This window comes from Pseudorasbora parva, chromosome 5, assembly GCF_024679245.1.
Source record: "Pseudorasbora parva isolate DD20220531a chromosome 5, ASM2467924v1, whole genome shotgun sequence".
NCBI classification, from domain to species: Eukaryota; Metazoa; Chordata; class Actinopteri; order Cypriniformes; family Gobionidae; genus Pseudorasbora; species Pseudorasbora parva.
The window spans coordinates 50,759,525-50,776,269 of record NC_090176.1 but is presented as its reverse complement, the minus strand read 5'-3'; the positions used below and the strand labels follow the sequence as shown (position 1 = coordinate 50,776,269).

Below are 16,745 nucleotides of genomic sequence, written 5' to 3'. Positions count from 1 at the left end.
TAAAGGTTGTCGATTCTCAAAAAGATTCATTGTATTAACTTACATTTTTAATTTCAATAAACTCAAAATCTTCAGGCAACCAGGTAACTTTCTTTTTCTTTTCTCACAGTTTAAGAGTGTAGTTCGTGCTCGTGTCGCACGTAGGCAGCAGTGAGCGCGAGCTGCAGTACCTGTCTCAGGTTCATTCTGGGCGGAGAGCATCTTTAACTTTCATTCGAGGTGGAGTCAGACGCCGAACGGAGCCCGGAGCGCTTAAAGAGGCGACGGGCGTTCACATGCACGCGCTCGAGTGCTCGGATTCACGATCATGATCTGATCTAAACCTGACCTCAGTCCAGATATATCCCGCGAGTTTCCAGAGCAGCTCGTCCAGAACCAGAACCAGAAGAGTTCCTCCTCCGTTGCGCTGAAGCTCCTGGTCTTCCTTCAGGTAAGGCGCGCGCTTCAGGAATGCGCTCTGCATTTTTAGGGAAATTCCTGCTCCGGCGAGATGCGCTCTTCTACTCATGCAGAGCTCATATATATATGCGTGTGTGTGTGTCTCATGCGTGTGCCCGAATCGTATGCTCTTTGTGGAATACGCAACAGTGCTTTTTTTATTTTATGCGTGTTCCACAGGGATGCTCTCTCGTGTTCAGCCCGGTGTGCGCGATGTTTTAAACGGGTGAGTGGAGCTCTCGGTCGGGTCGGGGAATGCTTTGGCTGTCCCGTGCGGAGATTGGAGATGTGAGGGAAACTCCTGCATGTAGATCCTCAGACATGCACTTGCATGCACGCGCTTCTGATGTCTCTGTAACTTTGAACCGCCGCTGAAGGAGGAAATAAATCCGAGAGGAAAAAACAGACAAATGTTGTTTGGCAATAGTGCTATCCAAAAAAAATGCGATGATCTGACTCTGAAAGGCGCCAGCAGAATGAAAACATATTAAGTGCGCGCGCTGCTGGAATAATTCATTAATGGCAGGAACTTCCCAGCCAACAGCGCTCTAAAAAAATGCTGGGTTAAAAACAACCCACGTTGGGTTGAAAATTGACAAAATCAGAAATGGGGTTGGGTACAATTGGCAGAAGCGCATTAGAGCTCCAAAGTAGTTATCACGAACATTATATATATATTGTACGGATTTAATAAAATAAATGTAATTTTAATCAGAGAAATATTGCAGAATAAAATAACCCAGCTAACAAAACAAAAAAATGTTCTAATAACGTTTTGCTTACATTCCCATATAAAGACTTTACTTTTGAATGTTCTTCGTTCAAAACGATAAAACAATTTATTTTTATTTTTGGGGGGTTATGCGAACTAAAAGGGAACATTCCATCTTAGAAGTTTTCAAACGTTATTTCTGAATGTCCACGCTAAAACATTCTGGGTTAAAAACAACCCAAGTTGGGTTGAAAATGGACAAACACAGAAATTGGGTTGTTTGAATGGGTCCATTAACTAGGGTTCAAACAACCCAATTTCTGGGTCTGTCCATTTTCAACCCAACTTGGGTTGTTTTTAACCCAGCATTTTTAGAGTGAGGGAACGGGGAAGGGTTTCACAAAGTTATGAACAAACATTATTTTAATCACGTTTTCAAAACATTAGCATATGAACAGTACACTGTAAAAAAAGGCAAATTTGAACTTTTGCAGTACAATCGACTTGGGTGTTTAAATTATTACAACTTAAATTATGTTAAACTCACTCTAAAAAATGAGTAAAAATCTTGTATAACTAATAAAAAAAGTTGAAAATTTCTTAACTTATTTTGATGAGTTAAAGCAATGTAAAAACATATGTTGTCATAACTTATTGAACATATAATTTTTTACAGTGTATTTATATTTCTTGGTACGTTTCAGTTGGACGCTCGGCACATTTTTAAATGTTACTACTTGTTTTAGAACACTCTAAAACTGCTGGGTTAAAAACAACCCAAGTTGGGTTGAGAATGGGCAAACCCAGAAATTGGGTTGTTTGACCCCTAGTAAATGGACCCATTCAAACAACCCAATTTCTGGGTTCGTCCATTTTCAACCCAACTTGGGTTGTTATTAACCCAGCATTTTTAGAGTGAGGGAACGGGGAAGGGTTTCACAACAGATTATAAACGTTACTGTTGTTTGAATGGGTCCATTTACTAGGGGTCAAACAACCCAATTTCTGGGTTTGCCCATTTCCAACCCAACTTGAGTGAACGTTCAGATGACATTTAGAACACTCTAAAAAATGCTGACTTAAAAACAACCCAAGTTGGGTTGAAAATGCACTAACCCAACAATTGGGTTGTTTTAACCCAATGGTTGAGTTGTTCTTACCCAGCAATTGGGTTGTCTTAAGCAACATTTAACCCAACCACTGGGTTAAAACAACTCAACCATTGGGTTAAAACAACTCAACCACTGGGTTAAAACAACTCAACCACTGGGTTAAAACAACTCAATTGTTGGGTTAGTGCATTTTCAACCCAACTTGGGTTGTTTTTAACCCAGCATTTTTAGAGTGAGGGAACGGGGAAGGGTTTCACAAAGTTATGAACAAACATTATTTTAATCACGTTTTCAAAACATTAGCATATGAACAGTACACTGTAAAAAAAGGCAAATTTGAACTTTTGCAGTACAATCGACTTGGGTGTTTAAATTATTACAACTTAAATTATGTTAAACTCACTCTAAAAAATGAGTAAAAATCTTGTATAACTAATAAAAAAAGTTGAAAATTTCTTAACTTATTTTGATGAGTTAAAGCAATGTAAAAACATATGTTGTCATAACTTATTGAACATATAATTTTTTACAGTGTATTTATATTTCTTGGTACGTTTCAGTTGGACGCTCGGCACATTTTTAAATGTTACTACTTGTTTTAGAACACTCTAAAACTGCTGGGTTAAAAACAACCCAAGTTGGGTTGAGAATGGGCAAACCCAGAAATTGGGTTGTTTGACCCCTAGTAAATGGACCCATTCAAACAACCCAATTTCTGGGTTCGTCCATTTTCAACCCAACTTGGGTTGTTATTAACCCAGCATTTTTAGAGTGAGGGAACGGGGAAGGGTTTCACAACAGATTATAAACGTTACTGTTGTTTGAATGGGTCCATTTACTAGGGGTCAAACAACCCAATTTCTGGGTTTGCCCATTTCCAACCCAACTTGAGTGAACGTTCAGATGACATTTAGAACACTCTAAAAAATGCTGACTTAAAAACAACCCAAGTTGGGTTGAAAATGCACTAACCCAACAATTGGGTTGTTTTAACCCAATGGTTGAGTTGTTCTTACCCAGCAATTGGGTTGTCTTAAGCAACATTTAACCCAACCACTGGGTTAAAACAACTCAACCATTGGGTTAAAACAACTCAACCACTGGGTTAAAACAACTCAACCACTGGGTTAAAACAACTCAATTGTTGGGTTAGTGCATTTTCAACCCAACTTGGGTTGTTTTAACCCAGCATTTTTTAGAGTGAAGTAACAGTCCATAACGTTTGAAAACTTCTAAGATGGAATGTTCCCTTAACGTTCGCATTACCAAAAAAATATAATAGCCTAATAATAATAAGTTTTATTGTTTTGAACGGGGAATATTCAGAACTTGAGTTATTATAACTTAATGGGAACACTCTAAAAAATGCTGGGTTAAAAACAACCCAAGTTGGGTTGGAAATGGACAAACCCAGAAATTGGGTTGTTTGAATGGGTCCATTTACTAGGGCTTGTTTTTAACCCAGCAGTTTTAGAGTGAGGGAACGGGGAAGGGTTTCACAACAGATTATAAACGTTACTGTTGTTTGAATGGGTCCATTTACTAGGGGCCAAACAACCCAATTTCTGGGTTTGCCCATTTCCAACCCAACTTGGGTTGTTTTTAACCCAGCAGTTTTTAGAGTGAATACAAGCAAAACGTTATTAGAACATATTTTTGTTAGCTGGGTTACTGCTTAGATTATATATTGTTTTGTTCTGCAATATTTCTTTGATTAAAATTGCATTAATTTTATTAAAATCGTACTATATATATATTCGTAATAACTACTTTGGAGCTCAAATGCGCTTCTGCCAATCGTTGAATCATTTGCAGAACCTGTAATTCAATAAAGCTCTGTAGATCAAGTCCAGAAATCAGAAGAAAAAGTCATACGTGTTTGTCATATCACTGCTAAATTTGCAATGTGTGATAATTATTATCATAATATAATGCAACATAATATAATGATGATAAGCAAAAAGAATCAACTTCGTAATGAATTGGTTGAAAGTCAGGTCATCATGGTGTATCGTTTATCAATTGTTAATGTTTCCTAAATGCAGATAATTAAATCTTATTATAAATCTTACAATTAAATAAAATATTTTTGACTTAATTGTTATTTTGACCAGTAAAACATTCATTTTATTTTCATTGGGACACGGGTAAAACAAAAAACAAATCTATAAAAAGTAGTAAAAATAAAAAGACATGTTAAAAAGTCTTAATGTGACTTTAGTTTGAAGTTAAAACAATCCCTAGGACATAAAAGTTCCTGAAGTTGACGAAACATTAACTGCAGAAGGTCAAAGGTCAGGTCACAGATGACGCTGAATCATTATGGAAAACAAATGTGTAGTGGAGGTTTGTGATTCTCTCATTGATATTAATATGAATTGATATGCAGTATCTGTAACGATCACGCTTGTCATATTTCATTATGGGAGAGTGAGAAAGAGAGAGAGAGAGAGAGAGAGAGAGAGAGAGAGAGAGAGAGAGAGAGAGAGAGAGAGAGAGAGAGAGAGAGAGAGAAGAGAGAGAGAGAGAGAGAGAGAGAGAGAGAGAGAGAGAGAGAGAGAGAGAGAGAGAGAGAGAGAGAGAGAGAGAGAGAGAGAGAGAGATGCCTATTGCCACCAGCAGGGGCTAACTGCATCAGGTTACTGAAGTTGAGATGAAATGGAAGGTGCGCTGGTCTTTTCTTCCCTATCGTGACGTATATATCCCAGTGAAACGCTTCTGGAATGAAGGGGCGGGGCTTGATTCTGTCTGTGGGGAACTGATTTAATTGTTGTGGTTTGCTATTGGTGGATCTCATGTGAGTGACAGGTTGAAAAGTTATATATGTGACCCGTCACGGAAACCAGGGACACAAGTCGGCAGCTCTACTATTGAGAAAAATGAGAAAGAAGCGGGTTTTTTCAAATTATGTGATTTTCGTTTTTTTGCAGAATCTGTTTTTTGAAGCCTCTCCGTGTTTGAGATGGCATTAATGGTATATTTAAAAGCGTATATTTTGAGGTTGAAATCGCCTTGTTTTGTCTGTGTGTATTAGCGCTCAGGCCGGCTGTAGAGATGATCTGAGCGACGATGAAAGCGTTGGACTGTAATAAATCAAAGGCGATATCGATAGGAACATTTGACGGGGATAAAGGCAGAGAAATGGCTCAAATCTGTAACCGTGGCTGTAGTGTAGGGGTAAGGCGCATGGCATCAAGTTCTGACGCTACTCGATCAGAGGATAGAATCCGCCTTTTCCCATCACATATCAGATCGGAAAGGCATTTATTTTCAAAAAGAATTGAGAAAATATTAGCAAAGTGGAAATAAAGAGTCTAATGTGTGTTTATTAATAAGTGATTCCCGGTTAGAGAGTGTGGCAAAAGGCGGATTCGAACCTCTGATCGATTTACTTCAAAACTTAAAGGGGGGGTGAAACACTCAGTTTCAGTCAATCTCATGTCAATCTTGAGTACCTATAGAGTAGTATTGCATCCTTCATATCTCCGAAAAGTCTTTAGTTTTATTATATTTATAAAAGAAATATGGGCTGTACCGAGTCTTTCCGGAAAAATCCAAGCGGCTGCAGGCGTATCGAGTGGGCGGAGCTAAAGAATGACGAGTGGGCAAAGCGGTGACGTCCTCAAGCGTGGAGAAACCCTTGGCTATCGATCTCGGCTAATACTGATATATGATCCAGAATCATTCGGAGGCTGAAATAAATTGAACAGGAGAAACGGCAACAGCAGGACGTCCGTCTCTGTGGTATGGACTGTATTTAGTGGCCTGTCAACATTTGTGTGTCTTTACTCGCAGTTTATGAGGACATGATTCGGTTTATGGACTATTGTATGCGACTAAACCTTAGCAGTAGCAAGCAAAACGGTTTTGCACGTCAGACTAGTGAAACGTTATACAGAGATCAACAATGGAGTCCGTTAGCGCATTTGAATGACGAAGCACGCGATCGTGTCGTTTACTGATGTTTCCTCGCGCGACGATAGCCGACAGCACAGACATTTGAAGCAGTTTAACTCACCGGCTGCTTCCAAAGCAGGACCGAACCTTTATCGCTGGGACCGCTCCGTCAAAAACACACTTCTTTGGTATGATTTGGTGAAGTCCTGACAGCAGTGACCGTGGAAAACCACTTTGAGACGTGACTGAAGCGATGTTGTGAAGCTGTCCGTCATTTCTGCGTTCAAATCGGTTCAAATGCAGCGCTGCCTTCCCAGAATGCTGTGCTGAAGCGTTGAAGTCGCTCGACGTCACCCATAGGAATAAAGTGGAGCGCGGCGCGACAGAAGTGTTCACGGACGACAGGATCTGCACCTGAGAGTGTTTATGGGCGTGCATTTCCTCTCTCTCCCGCTCTAGTCACGCGCGCGCACCCTACCGGGAGAAGAGCCCGTACGGCCCATACAAGGACCTTCCGCTCTATTAACGTCAAGCCGACCCATACTCGAAAAAAACTCTCCGAAACTTGTGAGAAACCGGAAGGAGTATTTTAACACAGAAATACTCCATCAAACGTCCAACATTAGTTTTTGAAACGTTGTCTATGTTTAGGATGGGAATCCAAGTCTTTAACAGTGTAAAAAGCTCAGTGTGCATGAAACAGCATTTCACCGCCCCTTTAATGACATGCGCGTTACCCCTATACTACAGCCACGGTGATGGACTTAACCCATTCCTCTGTCTTTATCCCTTTCAAACAGATGCACAGTACATCCACTAAGATGACCCCGGCAAACAGAAAGTGTGGCCGAACGACTTATTTCATTAGAGGCAACAAGATTTGCAAGAATACTTTTCTGTTTCTTATGGAGTGTGTTTCTATAAACACCAAAGTTGTCGTTTTGTGTTCATTCTAAGAACACACACACACGTTATCTCATGTTTAGACCTTCCCACACCTACCTATTGTTCTTAACTGTCGTTTTAATTGTAATCCTTAGCATCGTATCACTTACTATAATGGGCTTTTAGATGGTAATGTTAGCATCTTTATTATTAGTAGTATGCGGTCTGATTTTTCCCGTTGCGTCTGTCGTTACTAGCAACCATGCAGCTTTACAGGGGGTGTGGCTTATCTAAATGAGATGTAAATGAGCCCTATTGTCACTCCCAGCAGGTGAGAACTGCAAAACTTTAGAGGCTGTTTTCTCTCGTTTACACTTTTCTAAAGGCCTACATTCAGATGGACACAACTTCTCCAAATATTATCAGATTTCCATGTGTTACACATCGTCGGAAAGCTTGGAGACTACACTTTCAGAATCTGTGAATAATTCAAAATGCCCCAGAACCGACTTGTGTCCCTACTTTCCGTGACTGGTCACAAATGTGTATAATGACATGGGTATGAGAATATTTATTTATCTTTGACTGAAATACTGAAGATAAAATCTATATTGGTAGAGACATTATATATTGTTTTTTATTTAATTATAATATAATTATTAATCTTTTTTAATAATAATAATAAAATACTATTATATAGTACTAATAATATATTATTATTGTTATTATCGTTATTTTGTATAATTTCTATATGTTTTCAATGTATATTAATATTTGACTTAATTACTAATTGTAGTTCATAAAGTCTCTAAAGAGAAGAATTAGTCCTGCATCACACACACACACACACACACACACACACGCACACACACACACACACACACACACACACACACACAAACACACACACACACACACACACACAGTCCCTACCCCTAAATCTACCCATCTCACACACACACACACACACACACACACACACACACACACACACACACACACACACACACACACACACACACACACACACACACACACACACACACAGTCCCTAGCCCTAAAATCTACCATCTTCCAAACACACACACACACACAACACACACACACACACACACTACCCCTAAACCTACCCATCGCAGGAAACATTCTGCAATTTTACTTTCTCATAAAAACTCCTCCTGTGTGATTTATAAGCCTTTTGTAAAGTGGGGCCATGGGTAATGTCCTCATATTTCACCCTCTCCTGTAATACCTGTGTCATACCCATGGCATTATACACATTTGTGTCCTCATATGTCACAAAAACAAGCACACAAACACACACACACGTCTACTGGCACTCAGAAATGGCGTCAATGGCTTCCACAGCACTAATGCCTAAGGGAGGATAAACGTTTGTGCATAAGCAAACTTTGAGCAGGAGAAAGCCTGAGCGCAGAGAAACGAATGATTGATGAGACTGTCAGGTCGTCTGAGCGATGTGAGGAATCAAAGGCTGCGGTCGCATGAAAAGACAACACAGATCTTCAGCTGCTGCGCCGCGGCTTTGCTCTGTCTTTGCCTTGCTTTCATAGAAAAGCTGTAATTAAAATCATCAAAAGGTGAAGAGTGTTTGTGTTTCCCAGTAAAGCCAGGATGCAGACAGAACCGCCCTAACGGAGCAGAAAAACACGGGCCTTTGTGCTCCTGTGTCGAGGCCAGTCGAGCAGAACCTGCGCACTGAGATGTTTTCAGGACATTTCAACACCATCAATTATCAGCATTTCTGGATTTGCTCTTAAAGGAACTTTATGTAAGAGATGTATTTCAGTTAATCATAAAATGGCCCTGATATGTCACTAGACATTAAGAAATCATGTTCATTTCAAACACTTCTATCACTGACAACAGTAGTCCGGCCAGGATATGGTCATTATAAAGTTGTTGTTGCAGCCCTCAACTGATGTTGATGATGTCATGTTGTGTTTTGGCCTGAAGCTCCGCCCTCCACCTATCGACCAATCACGACGTCAGTAGTGTTTGGGCATCCGGGATAAGTGATTGCAGTACCAGTTTTGCCCCACAATCTTACATACACTTCCTTTAAATGACAATTAATTTTCAATCAGAAAAGTTTTTTTTTTTTTTAAATCAGTGCATGACTAGATAAAACAGAGATAAAGGACTTCAATACCCATAATGCACTCTGCTGATCCCACGGTCTGTGGATGGGAATATGGTCTGTAGTTTTAACCAAGACGTCTTTTTGCGTCATCCAGCCGACTTTTTCTGACAAATAACTGTGGATACCTGTGCAGGTAACACTGAGAGAGAGTGTAAACTTTAATAATGCACTGCAAAAAATGCGTTTCTTACTTAGTATTTTTGTCTTGTTTCTAGTCCAAATATCTAACAATTCACAAAATGAGAAGTATTTACTAGACAAGCAAAAGTAATTGTCTTGTTTTGAGAAAAAACAAACGTTCTTCCTGTAACGCTAATAAAATTATTACATATTTAATAATGTTCTATGAACGTTCTGGCAATGTTCTCTCAACGTTATGAGCAAACGTTCTTCCTGTAACGCTAATAAAACGTTCGTTCAACGTTATCTGGTCTTTAATAATGTTCTCAGAACGTTCTGGTAATGTTCTCTCAACGTTATGAGCAAACGTTCTTCCAGTAATGCTAATGAAACGTTCGTTCAATGTTATCTGGTCTTAAATAATGTTCTCAGAACGTTCTGGCAATGTTCTCTCAATGTTATGAGCAAACGTTCTTCCTGTAACGCTAATAAAACGTTCGTTCAACGTTATCTGGTCTTTAATAATGTTCTCAGAACGCTCTGGCAATGTTCTCTCAACGTTATGAGCAAACGTTCTTCCAGTAACGCTAATAAAACGTTCGTTCAATGTTATCTGGTCTTTAATAATGTTCTCAGAACGTTCTGGCAATGTTCTCTCAACGTTATGAGCAAGCGTTCTTCCAGTAACGCTAATAAAACGTTCGTTCAACGTTATCTGGTCTTTAATAATGTTCTAAGAACGTTCTGGCAATGTTCTCTCAACGTTATGAGCAAGCGTTCTTCCAGTAACGCTAATAAAACATTCGTTCAACGTTATCTGGTCTTTAATAATGTTCTCAGAACGTTCTGGCAATGTTCTCTAAACGTTATGAGCAAACGTTCTTCCTGTATCGCTAATAAAACGTTCGTTCAACGTTATCTGGTCTTTAATAATGTTCTTAGAACGTTCTGGCAATGTTCTCTCAACGTTATGAGCAAACTTTCTTCCTGTAACGCTAATAAAACGTTCGTTCAACGTTATCTGGTCTTTAATAATGTTCTAAGAACGTTCTGGCAATGTTCTCTCAACGTTATGAGCAAGCGTTCTTCCAGTAACGCTAATAAAACATTCGTTCAACGTTATCTGGTCTTTAATAATGTTCTCAGAACGTTCTGGCAATGTTCTCTCAACGTTATGAGCAAACGTTCTTCCTGTAACGCTAATAAAACGTTCGTTCAACGTTATCTGGTCTTTAATAATGTTCTCAGAACATTCTGGCAATGTTCTCTAAACGTTATGAGCAACTGTTCTTCCAGTAACGCTAATAAAACGTTCGTTCAACGTTATCTGGTCTTTAATAATGTTCTCAGAACGTTCTGGCAATGTTCTCTCAACGTTATGAGCAAACGTTCTTCCAGTAACGCTAATAAAACGTTCATTCAACGTTATTTGGTCTTTAATAATGTTCTAAGAACGTTCTGGCAATGTTCTCTCAACGTTATGAGCAAACGTTCTTCCTGTAATGCTAATAAAACGTTCGTTCAATGTTATCTGGTCTTTAATAATGTTCTCAGAACGTTCTGGCAATGTTCTCTCAACGTTATGAGCAAACGTTCTTCCAGTAACGCTAATAAAACGTTCGTTCAACGTTATCTGGTCTTTAATAATGTTCTCAGAACGTTCTGGCAATGTTCTCTCAACGTTATGAGCAAACGTTCTTCCAGTAACGCTAATAAAACGTTCGTTCAACGTTATCTGGTCTTTAATAATGTTCTCAGAACGTTCTGGCAATGTTCTCTCAACGTTATGAGCAAGCGTTCTTCCAGTAACGCTAATGAAACGTTCGTTCAACGTTATCTGGTCTTTAATAATGTTCTCAGAACGTTCTGGCAATGTTCTCTCAACGTTATGAGCAAACGTTCTTCCAGTAACGCTAATAAAATGTTCGTTTAACGTTATCTGGTCTTTAATAATGTTCTCAGAACGTTCTGGCAATGTTCTCTCAACGTTATGAGCAAACGTTCTTCCAGTAACGCTAATAAAACGTTCGTTCAATGTTATCTGGTCTTTAATAATGTTCTCAGAACGTTCTGGCAATGTTCTCTCAACGTTATGAGCAAACGTTCTTCCAGTAACGCTAATAAAACGTTCGTTCAACGTTATCTGGTCTTTAATAATGTTCTCAGAACGTTCTGGCAATGTTCTCTCAACGTTATGAGCAAACGTTCATCCTGTAACGCTAATAAAACGTTCGTTCAACGTTATCTGGTCTTTAATAATGTTCTAAGAACGTTCTGGCAATGTTCTCTCAACGTTATGAGCAAGCGTTCTTCCAGTAACGCTAATAAAACGTTCGTTCAATGTTATCTGGTCTTTAATAATGTTCTAAGAACGTTCTGGCAATGTTCTCTAAACGTTATGAGCAAACGTTCTTCCAGTAACGCTAATAGAACGTTCGTTCAACGTTATCTGGTCTTTAATAATGTTCTATGAAGGTGGGTAAAAACATTATTTATACATACGGTAGTTTTTTAAGTAGTTTTGTTTTTGGTATTTTTGGAGTGTGGATGATCCTCGTTCACCAGGTGACGATCTCTACAGTAGTTGTTCTCCTCGTTTTGTTTGGATTCGTCTCCTATAGCATAAGTGTGAGTGCTTGACGTCTGAAATTGAAGATTATAGCTTTTTCCAGCTTTCATGTGTGTCGTTTGGTGAGTGTTTAAGAGGAAACCTGAGCGGCAGCACATCCTCTGTCTGCGTGTAGGATCACACACTCTCTCTGTACCTCCAGCTTCTATACAGCTCCATAGTAGCTTCTAACTTTGAAATGCACTTTTCACCCTGGCCGGCGTGACTCGCAGGCATAGATCTGAAGAGCAGGACTCGACAGCTTCTGAAGCGCTCCGTCTCCGATATCAGGACGCGGAGATTATTGACCTGACAAAGCCTTGATGTCTGAAGCTTCTGTGGGCCGTTGTTTGAATACTGAAGTTTGAAAGCTGTGTGGGGGTTCTGGTCGGTTTCTAGGGTGTTGCTAAACATTTACTAGAAGGACAAAGATAGATTCATGGCAGTGTATGTGTGTGTGTGTGTGTGTGTGTGTGTGTGTGTGTGTGTGTGTGTGTGTGTGTGTGTGTGTGTGTCTGTGTGTGTGTGTGTGTGTGTGTGAGCCTGTTTATGTGGTTTATGAGGACACAAATTTGTATAACTACATGGGTATTACACTGGTATTACACTATAAATGTGGTTTATGAGGACATATCAAATGTCCTCATAATTCAAATGGCCTTAAAAACATACTAAATGATGTTTTTTTGAGAAAGTAAAAATGCAGAATGTTTCCTGTGATGGGTAGGTTTAGGGGCAGTGTGTGTGTGTGATGGGTAGGTTTTAGGGGCAGTGTGTGTGTGTGATGGGTAGGTTTAGGGGCAGTGTGTGTGTGTGATGGGTAGGTTTAGGGGCAGTGTGTGTGTGTGATGGGTAGGTTTAGGGGCAGGGGCAGTGTAAGGGGATAGAAAATACGGTCTGTACAGTATAAAATCCATTACGCCTATGAAGAGTCCCTGTAAACCACATAGACCAACGTGTGTGTGTGTGTGTGTGTGTGTGTGTGTGTGTGTGTGTGTGTGTGTGTGTGTGTGTGTGTGTGTGTGTGTGTGTGTGTGTGTGTGTGTGTGTGTGTGTGTGTGTGTGTGTGTGTGTGTGTGTGTGTGTGTGTGTGTGTGTGTGTGTGTGTGTGTCTGTCTGATATCAGGACGCAGAGATTATTGACCTGGTAAGCCTTGATGTCTGAAGCTTCTGTGGGCCGTTGTTTGAATACTGAAGTGTGTGTGTGTGTGTGTCTGTCTGTCTGTCTGTACTTGTTTGTATTACATTGTGGGGACCCACAATGTAATATAAACTTGAGATCAGCAGCCAGCGGTCCCCACAATGTAAAGGGATTTATAAACATACGAAATAATGTTTTTTGAAAATGTAAAAATGCAGAATGTTTCCTGTGATGGGTAGGGGCAGGGGCAGTGTGTGTGTGTGTGTGTGTGTGTGTGTGTGTGTGTGTGTGTGTGTGTGTGTGTGTGTGATGGGTAGGGGCAGGGGCAGGTTGTGTGTGTGTGTGTGTGTGTGATGGGTAGGGGCAGGGGCAGTGTGTGTGTGTGTGTGTGTGTGTGTGTGTGTGTGTGTGTGTGTGTGTGTGTGTGTGTGTGTGTGTGTGTGTGTGTGTGTGTTTGTGTGCGTGACGGGCAGGGGCAGTGTGTGTGTGTGTGTGTGTGTCTGTGTCTGTGGGTGTGTGTGTGTGTGTCTGTGTGTGCGTCTGAACTCTTTGAACAGATAGAATTCACGATCATGCTGAGATTTCAGAGTTTATTCAGATTAGTAAATTATCTGCTTCCCTGTAAGAAAAATGTTTATTTTCCAAGTTGCAAAATGACTTCAGATATCAAGTCTTGTTTAATGAATAATTCATCAGAATTAGGAAAAATAATCCTGTTTTCCCTTTGAATTAAGTTAAAATGTTTCTGATATTGTCACTTGTTTTAAGCACAAACTCACTTAATTTTGATACATTTATCATAAAGCAAGTCTTAATATCTTCAGTGTTTTCTCTTCTCCAGTAAATGTGTCTTGATTTAATAATGTTTAGATATTTATGCAGGAAAAACACTGAGGAAGAGCAGGATTGTGTCAGTGTAGAGAGCAGAGGCTCTTATGTTTGTCCTCAGATTCAAGGTCGAGTTTACGAGAACCAAAACAACGGCAGCAGCTCTGAGCTAACCCGAGCGATGGCAGGAAGACCGGAGTCCTGCTTTATTTCACTTTGATCATTTAATTCCCATTGGAAACGGAAGAACTGGGAACGAGACCAAGTGAAGTCCGGCTCTCATTTCCTCACTGATTAGCGCCGTTTGAGCTGCAATTTCCTAATCTGACAACAAATATCAGCGCAGACGAATTACAAGCTGTTTGTGTTCAGCGTCACAGAGCCTGATGTGTGTGTGTGTTGCGTTAACGCTCGACTTTTAAGTCTGACTGGACTGATTTCACAAATCACGCAGTAAACTCGTAGCAAAAATGATTTTTTTACGCTTCAGACTTTGATTCCATCCATTGGCAGGAGATTAAACATGTTTGATCATTTGGGATGGATTTAGATCAGTCGTTCCCAAACTGTGGTCCGCGGACCACTAGTGGCCCATGAGGGTACTGCAGGTGGCCCGTGGAAAGGCAAAATTAAATATAATAATATTTTTTTTTACCTTCATTTTACCAGGAAATGAAAGTGAAAAGAATATGTAGGCCTATATTGATATAACATTTGTATTAAATTGTCAAGTTGTTGTGTGATTACTAAAATAGCCTAGTGGCGCTCGGGCGTGACGTTCAAGTTCAGTGCGGTTATGGATCGGTGGATAGCAACGGGTTCTCTGAAGAGAAAAGAGACAGAGGCAGAAGTCAGGGCCGTTTCTAGCCTTTCTGGCACCCTAGGCAAGATTCATATTAAGATTCAGATTTTTAAAACCCTAACTTATAAAGCAGTTATTTCATGGCCATATTGTACATGCATTAATCCAATAATGTAGCCAGGTTTATTATCACTGCGATCACAAATGTTAGGGGGGGTCGGGGGCATGATCCCCCGAGAAAATGTTGATTTCTATGATCTACATATGTGCATTTTTAGATGTTCTGAGGTCCAAAAAATTAGATAACAATAGCTTGAAAACCATGTCACTCGGCGCCGCTGCGGAATGAAGAGCACAGTGACACAAAGAATAAAAGACGGGCCGAAGCCTCGCGCCAGTTTCATATGTTTTAAAGGTTAATAATAACATTTTTTTTTTTGGGGGGGCTGAGGCATAAGTTCATAAAAAAGGGCCTAGTGACGCCCATGGTTATGGCAGTTACCAGCAGCAATATCACCCTGTAGCCCAAGACTGGTTTCCCACTGAAGCTAAGCAGGGCTGAGCCTGGTCAGTACCTGGATGGGAGACCAACTGGGAAAACCAGGAGCTGCTGGTAGAGGTGTTAGTGAGGCCAGCAGGGGGCGCTCACCTGTGGTCTGTGTGGGTCCAAACACCCCAGTATAGTGATGGGGACACTATACTGACAAAGAGCACCGTCCTTCGGATGAGACGTTAAACCGAGGTCCTGACTCTCTGTGGTCATTAAAAATCCCAGGATGTCCTTCGATAAAGAGTAGGGGTGTAACCCCGGCATCCTGGTCAAATTTGCCCATTGGCCCCTGTCCATCATGGCCTCCTAATAATCCCCATATCCTGATTGGCTTCATCACTCGGTCTCCTCTCCACCAATCAGCTGGTGTGTGGTGAGCGTTCTGGCGCAATATGGCTGCCGTCGCATCATCCAGGTGATGCTGCACATTGGTGGTGGTTGAGGAGATTCCCCCCTTCAATGTAAAGCGCTTTGAGTGCCTAGAAAAGCGCTATATAAATCGAACGCATTATTATTATTATTAGTAGTATTACTTTATCAATTTACACTAAACAGATATCTCTGATGTAATGTTTTTTTTTTAAATTCAAATGAACTGCTATAATGTTCTGCACCTGAAATGAGCTCGGCGTGTGGTCCGTCCAGTACTAATATTCAGTGTAATGTTTTGCTCAACGTTATGATAGAGAGACCAGCTTAGTAGAGAAGTAACCAATAAGTATGCTAACATACCTGTATATTTCGCTTTCTTTTTTATATTTCCTCTTTTTCTGTTTACGATACTGAGCCTCTGATGGCTTTGACCTTTTCATGATGATGAAACTAAAGCACGGATGACGATGTTCCCTCTACATGATCTCATTACAGCAGCGCCACTATCCCCAGGGCGACTTCACTCCAATAATCGCAACTAATTATAATGCCCTGAAATAGCAAGAGTACAAAATAGTAATAATAAAATATATATGAAATAATGAAAAAATCTTGTTGGGGCGGGGGCTCACTGGCGCCCCCCAGCTGTTGGCGCCCTAGGCGACCGCCTATTTTGCCTAAGCCTAGAAACGGCACTGGCAGAAGTTACAAAAAATGAAGAGATTGAAAGTGAGTCGGATGCGTCTATGAGCCAGATTCATCATAAAAAAAACAAAGAAAAGGAGGGTGAAGAGAAAATACTGCGAGAGCTATTTAGCATTAGGGCGCTTGAGTAAATAAATAAATTAAATATGTGGCAGCCAATGTGTGCAGTAAACCTTCCTTTAACCTGTTGTACTGATGTGATGACTAGCTATAGTTTTAGGCCCCGTCCACACGAAGCCAGCGCTTTCCTAATCCGTTCTTTTTTTTCCCTCATTTTAAGAAATATCTTCGTCCACACGAGATTACGAAAACGAACTAAAAATGATGTAGTTTGCATGCCAGGCCAGTGTGTGGCGCTGTAATTCTGCCACAGAAATACACTAAAATCGGAGAAGAAGAGTTGTGGCCAGC

The 16,745-nt window shown here is 40.4% G+C and overlaps 1 protein-coding gene across 1 annotated transcript in view; it reads left to right on the top strand.

Annotated features, from left to right (window-relative positions):
• The first annotated feature begins 236 nt into the window (after positions 1–236).
• edar (ectodysplasin A receptor) overlaps positions 237–16,745 on the top strand; it is a 90,406-nt gene continuing 73,897 nt past the window's right edge. Inside the window, exon 1 of the mRNA XM_067444685.1 lies at positions 237–430. The gene's annotated coding sequence lies outside the window, so the exon portion shown is untranslated. The remainder of the gene's footprint in view (positions 431–16,745) is intronic.